Raw genomic sequence first — 14503 nt, forward strand, 5'->3', positions numbered from 1 at the left:
GGGAAAGGCAACTACCAGTTTCCCCTGGGTGGGTCAGCCCGGGGATGCCATCTACGCGAAGCAGAGGCCAAAGAGTTGTGTTGCTTCCACCGGGGGGCCCTAATGGTCGGAACAAACGGCATCGGCTCAACCCCCAGGATTCCCCTTTCCCAGGACACGGCTAAGCCAAGCACGGCTACAGGTGGGCAAGTCCAACCCTCGTGTGCTCGGGTACGTGGTGTCGCCACACACCAAACGCCTGCTCACGCAGACGCCCCTGCGGGGATAATTCTAGTCCTTGAGCATAATTAGAGAGGCGGCTATTACCTGCGAGAAATCGAAACATATATTGAAATAAATAACAACATTCCATCAATTAGCTTCTTATTTCCTTTACAGCTCATGCAACAATTTATTGATTCTAGCCAGATAGTTTACCACGCGCATGCGCTTGGAGTCAATTTCCATATTATACTAGTTTCGAGATATGCGCAATCAAACTCGGAGAAATAACACACAGTTGTTCCACTTATCTTTTAAATCAGACAGTCTTTAATGCAATGAAGCATAAAAGTAATTTGAAAGCCCTCATATTTGGTCGCAAATTTTTTGAAATAAGAACTCTAAAGTCGCGTCATCTTGAAAATTAATTTGAAGGAAATAGGCATTGCAGGCTCACCGGCTACGATTTGTACTTTTCAATATGTGCTAGTTCGTTAATTCGGGTTTAATGGCGCAAAAGCGACTAAGGCCATGCTGCGCCAGTCACAGGACAGTATAAGATCTAATGTTACTGCAGCATTAGCTGTGTTACCTTAAAGTCGATGTAGATAACCGGTTTCATCTAAAATTCGAACAAGTTAGTGAATGGGACCAGTGGATCGTCCCCCAATATTAAGGCAGATGTGCGAAGGTATATGCAAGTGATACAAATTTTTGAAATGTATCCGCCTCTGCGTTTCAGTGCGTGGACATGATATAATGATGTTGGTTACTGTAAGCGTTTCATGACATTTCTCGCATGTTGGTGGGTATTCGTTCCGAAGTACAAAAACTGTGTTTTAGATGCGTGTGTCCAATCCGAAGTCGACATAACATTACCTAATAGAACCGTTCTTGGTGAATGCATGATTTCCATTCGCGAAGCAGGGGTTTAGTCATATGTAACTTGTTATTTACGCAAGAGTTCCATTCTTGTTGCCATTTTGATGTTAGGTCCTTACGAACCGCTTGGATACTGTCTTTGTATGGAAGTGTTATGCGTGTTATGCTTTTGTGCGCTGCCATGGATGCGCTTCTATCTGCAGCTTCATTCCCTGCTATCGCAACATGGCTTGGGACCCAGCAGAATCGTATGGTTCCTTCGTATTTCTTGTTGAAAACTATGTTTAAGATATCGCCAAGCAGGGGTTCAGACGCGGAGTTAAATTAAGGGCTCTTAGGGCACTTAACGCGTCGGTATAAATAATAGCATTCTTCAGCTTGTCGGAAGTAATTTTCTTAACTGCCAACCATATCGCAAAAACTTCGGCGGTAAACACTGAAGAAAAAATATTTATCCGAATGCTATTTTCGCAGTTTTTGTTACTTTCCCGACATCTACGTATTTTTGTGTTTCAGTGCCATCAGTGTAAAATTCTGTGCAATTTTTATATTTTTCTTGGATAGCTCGGAACTCTTGTATTATGTGTTCTTGTGGAATGTCTTTTTTCTTTACATGTGTTAACGTCCAGTCACGCAGCCGTGTAAAATTGCACCATGGGGGCAATCTTGGTGGCCTTTCGGCAGCCTGCAGGGCTTCAGGAGGAACATCATAAGTCTGACAGTATTGCTCATGTCGTAAGATGAGTGGCCGAATCATGTTTGGTTTATTCGTGTAGTGTAGTCGTGATTTGCACAGTGTTACGATGTTCTAGCATATATGATGTGGTGATGACCGAATTCTTAATACATAGCAAAGTGCAAGTTCTGCTCAGCGGTGCTGTAATGAAGGCTCATTGGAGTCAACGTATAAACATTGTACAGGCGATGTCCTGTAGGCACCACTCGCCAGTCGTAAGCCCAGATTATGAACTGGATCAAGTCGTTTAATGTAGGACTGCCTAGCTGCACCATAAACTACACTGCCGTAGTCGAGGATGCTACGTACAAGGGACCGGTATATACGTAGTGGACATGTTCGGTCAGATCCCCAGTGCTTATGCGATAAAACCTTGACGATATTTAGTGCTTTATTTGCTTTAACTTTAGTTGCGTTAATGTGGGCCAGGAAGTTCAGTTTAGTGTGAAGTGTTACGCCTAGAAATTTGTAGTGTTCGTTGACCAGCAGCGTTGTACCATGCAATGTGAGAGCAGCAGTGCAGTGTAACCCTCGCTTCTGGGAAAAGAGAACTGTAACAGTATTGTGTGTTGAAAACCGGAAACCATTTTTGTCAGCCCATTGCGTAAGATTATTTAACATTATTTGTAGTTGTCGTTCGCAGGCGGGTAAGTTTGAGGCGCGCCAAGTCATTTGCAAATCGTCGACATACATTGAGTGCATAACAGATGATTGGATGATCTTATTTACAGAGTTCATTTTGACTATGAAGAGCGTCGTGCTCAGAATGCAACCTTGTGAAACGCCATTTTCTTGTGTGAATTTGCGCGAGAGTATTGTGCCGAGACGTACTTGAAATGTTCGATTTGACAGGAAATCGCATAGACAATTTAGCATTCTTCCGCGAATTTCTATGTCACCCAGGTCTCTCAAAATTCCATATCACCATGTGGTATCATATGCCTTTTCAATATCAAAGAAAACCGCGCGGCAGTATTGCTTGTGAAGAAACGCGTCACGTATTTCATGCTCTAGTCGCACGAGATGGTCAGTGGTAGAGCAGCCCTTTTTGTATCCGCACTGGTGTTTGTCTATTAGGCTTCTTGTTTCAAGGATGAATGTGAGTCTTATGGTTATAGTGCTCTCATAGGATTTGGCTAGACAACTTGTTAGTGCAATGGGTCTATAGCTGCTAGGGGATGTTGCGGGTTTAGCAGGTTTTAGAAAAGGCACTACTACCGCTTTTTTCCAATCTGTGGGCATTACCCCAGACTCCCATATCTTATTGAAAAATTTAAGAAGTGCCCCTACCGAAGCTTGAGATAGGTGTGCCAGCATTGTGTAGTGCACTCGGTCAAGACCTGTTCCGTTTTTTTTACCGGCAAAGAGAACTCTGTTCAATTCATGTATTGTGAGGGGGTTATCGTACATTTGAGCTGGAGCCAGGCGATTCTTTATATTTTAATAATAAATTTGAATAGTTTGCTGAGCTGGATATGTTATAAAAGTGTTCACCTAATAAGTTGGCCTGATCCTATAGTGTTGTTTATGTGCCTGGACATGTAAGTAGTGGTATTGTGTATGATGAGTACTCTCTTCTAAATTTCCTCACCTGGACCCAATTCGTTTTGATGGGACTCTACTATTGATGGAAGTTATGTATTTTTGCCATGATAATTTCCCCGCATTTCTTCGAATAAATCGTGCTTTGGCCTTGGCCTGTTTGAAATTTAGTAGATTGTTGTAAGTGGGGTACCTCCGCAGCATTCCCCAGGCCTTATTTTGTTCTTTTTTGGCTTCAGTACAATCGTTTGTCCCCCAAGGCCTTAGCTTTTTGCGCACAATACCGGATGACTGTGGTATTGTCTTTTCTGCCGCTGATATTAAAACTCCAGTGATTTTTTGATTAAGTTCATCAATACTAAGGTCTGGTGAAAAGTCATTTTCCAGTTTCGCGTTCTCCATAAAAACCTGCCAGTCAACCAGCTGTAATGTCCATCAGCGTGGTCTTCTTACTAAAGTTTGTGGTGATGGTAGGAGTTTTATGAGTGCGGGTAAGTGGTCGCTACCATATGACGTGTCGAGAGCTTCCCATTTAAAATTAGTAAAAAAAGAGGGCGAACAAAAAGCTAAATCTAAACTAAATGTGCGGGAAGTCGGTGAGAAATAAGTTGGCACACCTAAATTTAAAAGACAGATATCCATTGACAGAATAAAATCTTCAACGAGTTGCCCTCTTTGGTCAGTTTTGACACTGCCCCAAAGAGTACAATGAGCGTTAAACTCTGCTACCAAGACAAATGGCTCCGGTAACTGATCTGTTAGATTTTCTAAGTCTTTAGTAGTAAAATGTGTGTGGGGTGGAATATACAGTGAGCAAATGGTGATGGTTCTGTAGGATAGAATGGTGACAGCTACGGCATCTAAAGATGTATTTAATTGGACATATTGGGTAGGAGTGACGCCCAGCACGACTATAGCCACTCCACCTGACAAACGGCTGGAACAATCGCGGTCCCATTGGACAACGGCGAAGCCTCTAAGGAATTGACTGTGTTTAGGGCCTAAGTTTGTTTCCTGTTGGCAAAATGTGACTGACGAAAAGTTATTTGTTATGTCTTTAATGTCACCTAAATTGTGAATCAGTCCTCTCCAATTCCAATGCATGATAAAAGCCATAGTGGCAGAATTGAGCATGTTAATTTATATATATATACTAAGTAACTGTAGGTGACATTTGTTAGCGGGACTGCACTATTGGTAGAACGGTAACCGTTCAGGTTACCGGTCTCTTTGTTCGCGTAGTTATTGTGAGCTTGTCTTTCTTAGTGCGCTCCAGAGTGCGCTGATGTTTTGGCGTCGATAACACCGGAGTTTTGGTCTCGACCTCCATAGCCTTCTCGGAGGCGCTGGATGGTCGAGAACCAGGCGCTGAGACGCGCATCTCAGGCCTGGGAGTTCGATTTAGCCTGGGGTCCTTTGGAACCGGGGTCTGCAGGTTCGTCAGTGATGATGATGATGATGGAGCAGCACTGGCTGCTGCCACCAAGGGGACGGAAGGAGTTACTACTGGGCCACTGACTGCGGTCCCTGTAGACTCCTGGGACCACTGCGGTGCTGTCCCTTGCCACACCGCACTGGCGTAGGTTGTTTGAGGTAAGTGTGCTAATTTCTTTCTTGCTTCATAGAAGGAAATCTTCTCTTTCACCATAGCTGCAATTACCTTTCTCTTTCTTCCAGCAAGGGCAAGATCGTGAATATGCTGCACAATCTCCTGCATGTTCTCACACCAAACGCCTGCTCACGCAGACGCCCCTGTGGGGGATATGTGCTGTAAATTAGCTACTTAACAAGTTATTTAGAGAACTTTTGTTCATTAATGAACACATGTTTCAATTTTTCGTGTAAGTACTGTCCGACTCTTCAAATACTCCAACTCATGAAGAAAGATTATGCCATCTGCCATAGACGATTCTTAAAAAGTTACGTAGAACTTGAAAATTATCACCCCCTATACTATACAAAGAGCACTACAGGTAAAACTCCAATTTTTTACGCAGCAAACTAAGTTGCTGTCTCCGTCCCGCCAATATGCTATGAGGTTGACTCAAATTTAAAAAAAAAAATTGCTTGGTGAAGCGCAAATAATTTTGATGAAAATTTCCGTGGCGAAATTTGTTGTGCTTCTCAAATATATCCCTTTTTGTAAATATTTTGCTATGGGCCACCTTAGTGTGTTGCCAACGTCTAAGCATAGCCCAATAGAGCATTCTTGCCAAAGTTAGGCTTTTGTTTTCGAGCCTACGCGCAGCACACAGGAAAAGAACGTTGAGAACATAGAACGTTTCAAGTACCGTTCTATTGAAATAATTCCAGTTTTTGTTCCGTGAGCTTTTCTTGTAAAAAATTTCCCAATAACGCAACAATTTGCGCATCTTTTATCTCGGCGCTCAGGATAGAAATGCATAAAGGCATTTTGTGAAACTTCCTTATAATGAAATAATAATGTTCAGACAAAGCAAATACGCGAAGTTTCAAAGAATGCGTTTAGTGGTTGATTTTAGTACATTTTTTTGTTTTGCAGCTGGCTTTGTACCGTTATGTAAAATTCAAATGGCCCTGACAGGCGCAAACATTTTTTTACGCTCAAAATATTTTAGGCAGGTACTGTGCAAGTAACGCTTACATACCTGTATTTTTTATTTCTGAGAGAAATTAATATCATTCGAGCGCAACGGTTGGGAGAGTTCGCGCGGAATGACCCAGAGTATAATATTCATTGCCTTAAATACTAGTATTTCAGAAGGTACCACAGGATGTCGAGCTACGGCCATATTTGCACATCGGAAATTAGCGGGAATCAGAATCTATAATAGGATGCTTCAATAGGTCGGATTAAAGCTTACAAGAATTGCGTTGAACACATGAATACCGTTCAAGCCATGGCTCTGAATCTGACGAGCTAAATAACGTATTCGAGTAATGGATGAAGTAGTCTGAATTAAAAGAAACAATTATGGGGTTTTTCGTGCCAAAACCACTTTCAGATTATGAGGCACGCCATAGTGAAGGACTCCGAATTTTTCACCACCTGGGGTTCTTCAACGTGCACCTAAATCTAAGCACACGGGTGTTTTCGCATTTCGCCCCCATCGAAACGCGGCCGCCGCGACCGGGATTCGATCCCGCGACCTCGTGCTCAGCAGCCCAACACCATAGCCACTGAGCAACCACGGCGGGTAGTAGTCTGAGTGTCCCACACTTGAAATTGGGCGCGATTTATATCCAAGACCGCCTTAATTCTTTTCCAGGAGCACGTGCAATATGATTCCCTTTTAGCTCTGTATCAATCCAATTATTCAAGCTACTTGTGGAGCCGCAGCCTGTCCTTGTCCTATGCTAAAGCAATTATTTAGCATGAGAGGTCGGCAATAACGGCGACACTACGTCTTAGGATTAGGCGAATATACGTGCACAACATGAGGCTTCCGTAGGCCGGCATAGATGATTTAGTCACAAGTCAAAATGCGTAAGTTTACTTTCTTGTACCCGATACTAAAATATTCTATTGAGCGTCATCCCCGCATCCAATCGATATTGCGAATTATATATACTAGTGCTCACCAATATATTGCCCCAGCCACTGTTTATATGATCACATACTTTAATGTGATGGGCATTTTCGCCTATATCTGTCTGTCTGTCTGTCTGTCTGTCTGTCTGTCTGTCTGTCTGTCTGTCTGTCTGTCTGTCTGTCTGTCTGTCTGTCTGTCTGTCTGTCTGTCTGTCTGTCTGTCTGTCTGTCTGTCTGTCTGTCTGTCTGTCTGTCTGTCTGTCTGTCTGTCTGTCTGTCTGTCTGTCTGTCTGTCTGTCTGTCTGTCTGTCTGTCTGTCTGTCTGTCTGTCTGTCTGTCTGTCTGTCTGTCTGTCTGTCTGTCTGTCTGTCTGTCTGTCTGTCTGTCTGTCTGTCTGTCTGTCTGTCTGTCTGTCTGTCTGTCTGTCTGTCTGTCTGTCTGTCTGTCTGTCTGTCTGTCTGTCTGTCTGTCTGTCTGTCTGTCTGTCTGTCTGTCTGTCTGTCTGTCTGTCTGTCTGTCTGTCTGTCTGTCTGTCTGTCTGTCTGTCTGTCTGTCTGTCTGTCTGTCTGTCTGTCTGTCTGTCTGTCTGTCTGTCTGTCTGTCTGTCTGTCTGTCTGTCTGTCTGTCTGTCTGTCTGTCTGTCTGTCTGTCTGTCTGTCTGTCTGTCTGTCTGTCTGTCTGTCTGTCTGTCTGTCTGTCTGTCTGTCTGTCTGTCTGTCTGTCTGTCTGTCTGTCTGTCTGTCTGTCTGTCTGTCTGTCTGTCTGTCTGTCTGTCTGTCTGTCTGTCTGTCTGTCTGTCTGTCTGTCTGTCTGTCTGTCTGTCTGTCTGTCTGTCTGTCTGTCTGTCTGTCTGTCTGTCTGTCTGTCTGTCTGTCTGTCTGTCTGTCTGTCTGTCTGTCTGTCTGTCTGTCTGTCTGTCTGTCTGTCTGTCTGTCTGTCTGTCTGTCTGTCTGTCTGTCTGTCTGTCTGTCTGTCTGTCTGTCTGTCTGTCTGTCTGTCTGTCTGTCTGTCTGTCTGTCTGTCTGTCTGTCTGTCTGTCTGTCTGTCTGTCTGTCTGTCTGTCTGTCTGTCTGTCTGTCTGTCTGTCTGTCTGTCTGTCTGTCTGTCTGTCTGTCTGTCTGTCTGTCTGTCTGTCTGTTTTTTACAAGTGGTCTTCCGACTTGCGCCACTAGGCAAGCGCTCGCGGTCGTGGTGCTTTCGTGGTTATTCCATCAGCATAATTCCCCATCTCACCTAATAATTTCATCATATAATCATTCCATAATTTCATCTCACTTGTCCTTCAGTCGTCATCATGCCTTCTGCGCCTCTCAGGGACCCAAATTTTGTAATACCTTGGGCTACAGACTATGCGATAGGGCTCATGATGCCATTGCGCCTGGTGCATCGTCATGATTCCAGCTTTGTCATCAGACTCTCGGCACGCCTTCATCATCACGCCATAACCGTTATCACTTATCATGCATTTGCAGCCATACCGACGTCGTAAACCCGTATTCACTCTTGTTTGCAAAGCATTTTAATATTTATTCTAGTTATCAAACACAAAAAACCTCCACTTGCCTGAGCCAACTGCAGCGTCCAAGTTAAGCAGTACAACACCTAGGAGCAGAAATATTTTCGCCATCCCTAATTAGAATGAAATAATGGGAGACGCATTAGTTGATCTGTATGAGTCCCAGGTTTGCAACATGAAAGGTCATCAACTTACTAATATGGGGAGATAGAATGTTTTCGTATACACCGAGAAAAAGAGAGCCATAATTGTTAGCTATCTATGAATTTTCGCAAAGATTATCACTCTTCAGATTAACATGTTAAAAAACATGATAAACGTGTAGCACTTGGCACACTCCGCGGTCAGTACGAGTACTCAAGTATACACAAAGCCACGCAAAATAGAATATTGGCCGGCTTGGTACTACTTGGTTATTTTTCACCACTTTCTGTAATTGACCTATACAGAAAGCACGTCATTTCTCTGCATTTCCAACGCCCTGTCATTACGTCGGCGAACTATGTCCCAGCAAAAAAAAAGTTCAGTTATGAAATCAAACTTTAGGAATTAAACTTCATTCGCAGCTCTTCTTTCTAGTCAGTGCCGTGAGTTATCCTTGTGGTATATTTATACTTACTAAGTGTGTCAGCATTTCTAAGAGATCCGGTGTAGAGACCGTGCAAAGTGAATTTATTCGCGCATTGTCGCTCTACGTTTTGCCGGTTTTTCTTTTCAGTGGGATAAAACGGATATCGCGTCGCACGTCACAAGATAAGCCTCCAGTACCCGAAATTTGTACACGTTGTAATGCGCTGTAATCTAAAGAAACGTGTATGATTGGAGTTTGCTCTTGTCGCGAAGAATGTCGTGAATTCTGCAATATCCACGAGCACCAGCAACTACTCTGGAATATAGACAGAGTTATCTATACATAGCTGACGCGTCTGAACTGTGAGTTTGATAAGACGATCGCGCTTGCAGTTATCGTTGCGATTCCATAGCTGCATGCTTTTCTGCGCACAAGTTCGCCCGATAAAGAGTAAGATTCTCAGTCTACGTAATTTTCAGCATTTTACAAACTTCACAATCCATATGTGACATCACATGCAAGTCATTCGTAATGGAGTCATCCGCGGCGAATCCTCAGACAGGATTTCACTTGGAGGCAACACTAACGCTGCTGCGTACCTGCAGGTCACGCTTCGAGTATTGAAGTCCCACATGACTGAGCCTGCGGCTTACTTTGTGAACTTGCAAAATCGGACACCCAGCGTTCAAATAGCCCAAACGGCGCCTGCTGTCTCCTGCAGGACGTGCACCCTTCGACGAAGACACTGCTACTGAAATCCACACCGAACACCTTTCAAGTTCGTAAAAAAGGCGGACATGAAAGGGTCGTATCCATATTACCCGTTCTTCGTGGCGAGTGGAAGAAAATTTATCTGTGATGTATAAGGAGGGATTTGCGATCACTTGAGGCACAGCAAGAGCCTAGCCTAGATAAAGAATAGCCCCCCTAAAGCGGATAGCGAGCAGCACTACACGTGCTGTCTTTCGAACTTGAGTGCCCTTTTACAGTGACTCGTACGCTTGAGTGTGGCTGTATGAATTTGACACAACAGCGGTGCACCAAAGAGGACTGGAATACACCAGTGGCGAGTACCCTTAACTCTAACCTACAATATCGCCACCTTAAATGCAACATGACGATCATCAGCATCAGCATCATCATCATCATCCGCCCGCCTAACTTCCTGCCGCCCTCTGCTACGCTTCCGTTCCCTTCGAATCTAGTTCATAACCCCTAATGACCATCGGTTATCTTCCCTCCTCATTACACCTCCTGCCCATGCCTATTTCTTTTTCTTGCTTTCCACTAAGATGTCAATAACTCGCGTTTGTTCCCATGACGATGACACCTTCGTATGAAGCATACATAAACTTTCCCCATACGCTGTGAGCAGACTTGGAACTAAAAGGCTTCATTGTGTTATGGGAAGGCGAAACCTCCTTGGTCAGAAGCTTTTCTAAGCTAGGATTTTCTTCGTTAGGCTAACCTCACAACATTCTCGCAAAAATCTACGGGCCAATTTGTGGCCACGACCTCCATTTGTGCGTTCAGCACTACAGCCAGAAGTTTGGCACGCAGACATGCATCCCGATACGACGGCAGGTCATCTAGGACGCGTCTTGCAGCCTACCAAGGATGAAAAGATTGCAATGAGCAAGACAGCTCGAGCATCTCTCCTGCTGCTTGTCTACTTATAAGGAAGAGGTCCAATGCCTCGGCGCTGCAACTCGCGATTGCGCTTCTTTGGGACTACTAGGCTGCCGCGCGCTCAACGCGACGTGTTCGTGCTTTTGGCCTCCGCCTGTCAGTAAACCACGTACTGAAATAAACTTTTCTCGCCGCACCTCACTGGTGACAGCGCCCATAATGACAGGTCATGCTGAGATCTCTGTAATCCAAGACACCATTCAGGAGGTCAGCGGAATTTTTAACACCTGGTGTTCCTTAACATGCATCCAATGCACGACGCACAAGCATGCACTTTGCCCCCATTGAAATAGTTTTTATGGCTGAATTGACGCAAGTAACGCTGTACTAGATCGTGGAAATCAACAGAAGATAACACTCTATCATGCTCAGAAAAATGGCCTTACAGAATGTCTAAATAAAACGATACCCGACATGCTGCTTCAGTATTTCAGCACACTACCGACTTGTCCCCATTCACAATTTTCATCAGGTAAACGTAGAGAAAAAATCGAATGTCCAGAAAGAACTGGGATTGACCATTTTACAAGAATATCACTTACCGAAACTTAATGTTATACCCTTACAATAGACTAAAGCATACAGAGAGCAATTTTTGACCGCTGTGTCGCTTGCGTGTGCGGAACCTTGTGCGTATTCACAATGCGTTCGTCGCTGTACAGATATCACTGTAACGGATAACCAAGAGGGCTATCTTTAAATATACGTGCACCAACATATCAGAAGCTACATCGTCACCTTTAGTGCAGGAATGGTTCATAAAAGGGCATGGTTTCACATTTTGTTCAGGTTTCATTTGAAAGGTTATACTACATCCTTTATTCAGTAAAGTGGAGAACAGGTACACATACCTTCCATAACTTGGACGTTGCTCTCGCGTTTTTTAACCTTTCCGCCGTGTAACCTTTTGGATAGGGCTGCTATTTGCGATTCCATATGTTTTCGCTGACATATAGCGTACAAGCGTTCTTTATTCTTAAGTTCTCCGTACTTTTGAAACTGGCTGTGGCGGATAACTTACCCAAACCTAATGTTTCGCAAAGTTATCCTCAGCTGGATTCTTTGAAAAAGTGGACATTATTAACAAAAGAACTTGAAGCACACGTTAATCTAAACCAACATTCCCCAAAATACTGCCTAATTAATTTGTTTACGCCATATATTTCAATCTACCAATGGTAGCCGGCTAGTTTGCAAGATATATACACTTGAAACCTATCTTCTGTATGACACCAGCTTCGAGATATTTCCCAAGGCGTGCATGTTTGAACGATATATTCTGCTACACTTTGATTGTAACGATTTTATTTTTCATTTTTCCAGGATGGGCCGCGCCGTGGGTCTGCACCGTGATCCCCGTCACATTTTATGCAATTTGGAGTATTCTTGCACGATTGAGATGTCTCTTCCGAATCGCTGCATTTGGCGCAGGTCAGTCGACCTGGACAGCTTTGTGAGCTATAGCCTTACCTCCGGCATCTGGAACATCCTAGGGGAGTGGGGATATGTGGCCTCACTCTGATCTTTACGCAGCCTGCCTCGATAGTCTTGGGTAGTGCACTTGAGCCAAAGGTTACAATGACACGCTTGCTCAGAACTTCTTTTCGTTCACGCCTCATGTTCTTTGTATTGACATTGATCACAACGACACCAATATAACGCTACGTACATCTTAGAATGCTGTATGGGCGGCTGGCGACCTTCCATCTAGATAGGAAGAGTCAATTTTTGCTCCGGTTTTTAAACAGGGAAGTGCGTTCCGCTGTGACAAGTTTTCGCCTGATTGAGCTCACGACATGCCTTTGAGATAGTAAAGGCAAGGCGCAGAAGACCAGGACTCAAGAAGAAGAGCACAGACGACAGGACCGACGCCACTCCGGCGCCTTGCCTTTACTACTTCAAGCATGAACCAACTAGCCCAAGCAAGAGTTTTACTTGAGCATATTTCTTCTACATTGGGCCCTTTCTTTCAACAAAGCTTTCGCACCGATCCTGCCATTTTGTGCGTCAACCTGAGCGCCGCCTCAGCTTGCCAGTCTCGAGCGGCACCGGTCCTGTCGTTTGTGTTCTTCTTCTTCAGTCCTGGTCTTCCGCGCCTTGCCTTTACTACTTCAAGCATGAACCAACTAGCCCAAGCAAGAGTTTTACTTGAGCATATTTCTTCTACATTGGGCCCTTTCTTTCAACACAGCTTTCGCACCGATCCTGCCATTTTGTGCGTCAACCTGATCGCCGTCTCAGCTTGCCAGTCTCGAGTGGCGCCGGTCCTGTCGTTTGTGTTCTTCTTCTTGAGTCCTGGTCTTCAGCGCCTTGCCTTTACTACTTCAAGCATGAACCAACTAGCCCAAGCAAGAGTTTTACTTGATGCCTTTGAGAGTTATTCGAAAAAATGAATACTCATCGTCTTTTACATTTCCTTGAAGTTAACAGACTGTTTGATCATCATCAATACAGTTTCAGCGAAGGCCGGTGTACAATCGACCATCTCATGTGCATCGAAACAAACATTGGCGATGCGTACACAAATAAACAATTGTTCTAATCCTTATTTCTCTATATGCAAAGGCGAACGACACAAAATGACATTGCTGAATCTTGCGAGACTTGTCGGCTATGTACCAGCGGGAACATGGTACATATTATGGAAAGCTACCGGCGCAACCATGCTTTGCGAGTAAAAATAAGTAATGCAATGTTTCGTCCGTCCATACAGGAAACTTGGGTGCCTTAAGGAGGCGTGCTGAGCTGTAAGCTCTTTATGGTTAAGATGACCTCATTCGCAACATCATTGCCTTCAGCTATAGTTATTCCGTGTACATTGACGGCGTACATCTAGGGCACAAATCATTTACTTTACAGTGTTCCAACAACAGGTCCAAACATCCTTGAACTAAATGGGTTACTGAAGATGACTTTAAATAAATCCTAATAAACGCTCGTGTGTTCTATTCGGACGAAAGAAAGGGCTAGTAGCCGATCCTGAAGTAAACCTAAACAGACAGCACATGCAAGTTACTAAGGAACACAAATGATTAGGCGCCATTCTATACCCTAAACCAACTTTCATTCTCCAAATAACATATCTCAAGGGTAAATATTCAAACGTAATAAACATAGGAAAGATTTTGTCGCACACCACACCTGGCAGAGACAGGAACTGTTTATTAATCTTATACAAAAGCCTCGTGCAGTGACGCATAGACTACGGTGTGATAATCTATCGCTCTGCTGCAACCAGTGCTCTAAAGATGCTGGATCTTTCACTCCGTTTAGACATCCCCCTCGCAACTGGATCCTGCAGGACAAGCCCTGTGCATAGTCTATAAGAAGAGTCAAATGAGTTGTCACTCGAATTTGAAAAATCGTGCTTCACTTTGAATTATTTTGCGTAATAAATTGAAACTGCCAACATATTTTGTCGCTCCATCGTAAATAATACTAAATGTGCCGCACGTTTTTGTCAGCGATGTATAGCAAAAAAGCCCTTCTTACTGAGGGTAAGAAAACTCGCAGAAAAATCGAGTTTAACACACCTTCTGTTACAACCTCCGAGTGTTAAACAACTCCTCACCGAAAACTCAGTGTCACACACCTCCGGGAAAGCTTTTTTCGCAATGATAATGGCAAACCCTGAAGAATATGACATATCGTTTGTTCAGATCACGAAGCGTGGTCCGGAAGGGGACAGCCCTTAAGGCATTTTCGTGACCTTCAAACAAAATACTCTTCCCGGGTATTTTATACCGAAGCAGCAAAGTCACATGCTGGCATGCCTTACACTGCTGTCGGTCCATCCTTTTCTGAATTCGATGCTCTGCACACCGAAACAAGCATATTTACTGCTGACGCCTATGT

This window comes from Dermacentor andersoni, chromosome 7 (assembly GCF_023375885.2).
Source record: "Dermacentor andersoni chromosome 7, qqDerAnde1_hic_scaffold, whole genome shotgun sequence".
Taxonomy (NCBI): Eukaryota; Metazoa; Arthropoda; class Arachnida; order Ixodida; family Ixodidae; genus Dermacentor; species Dermacentor andersoni.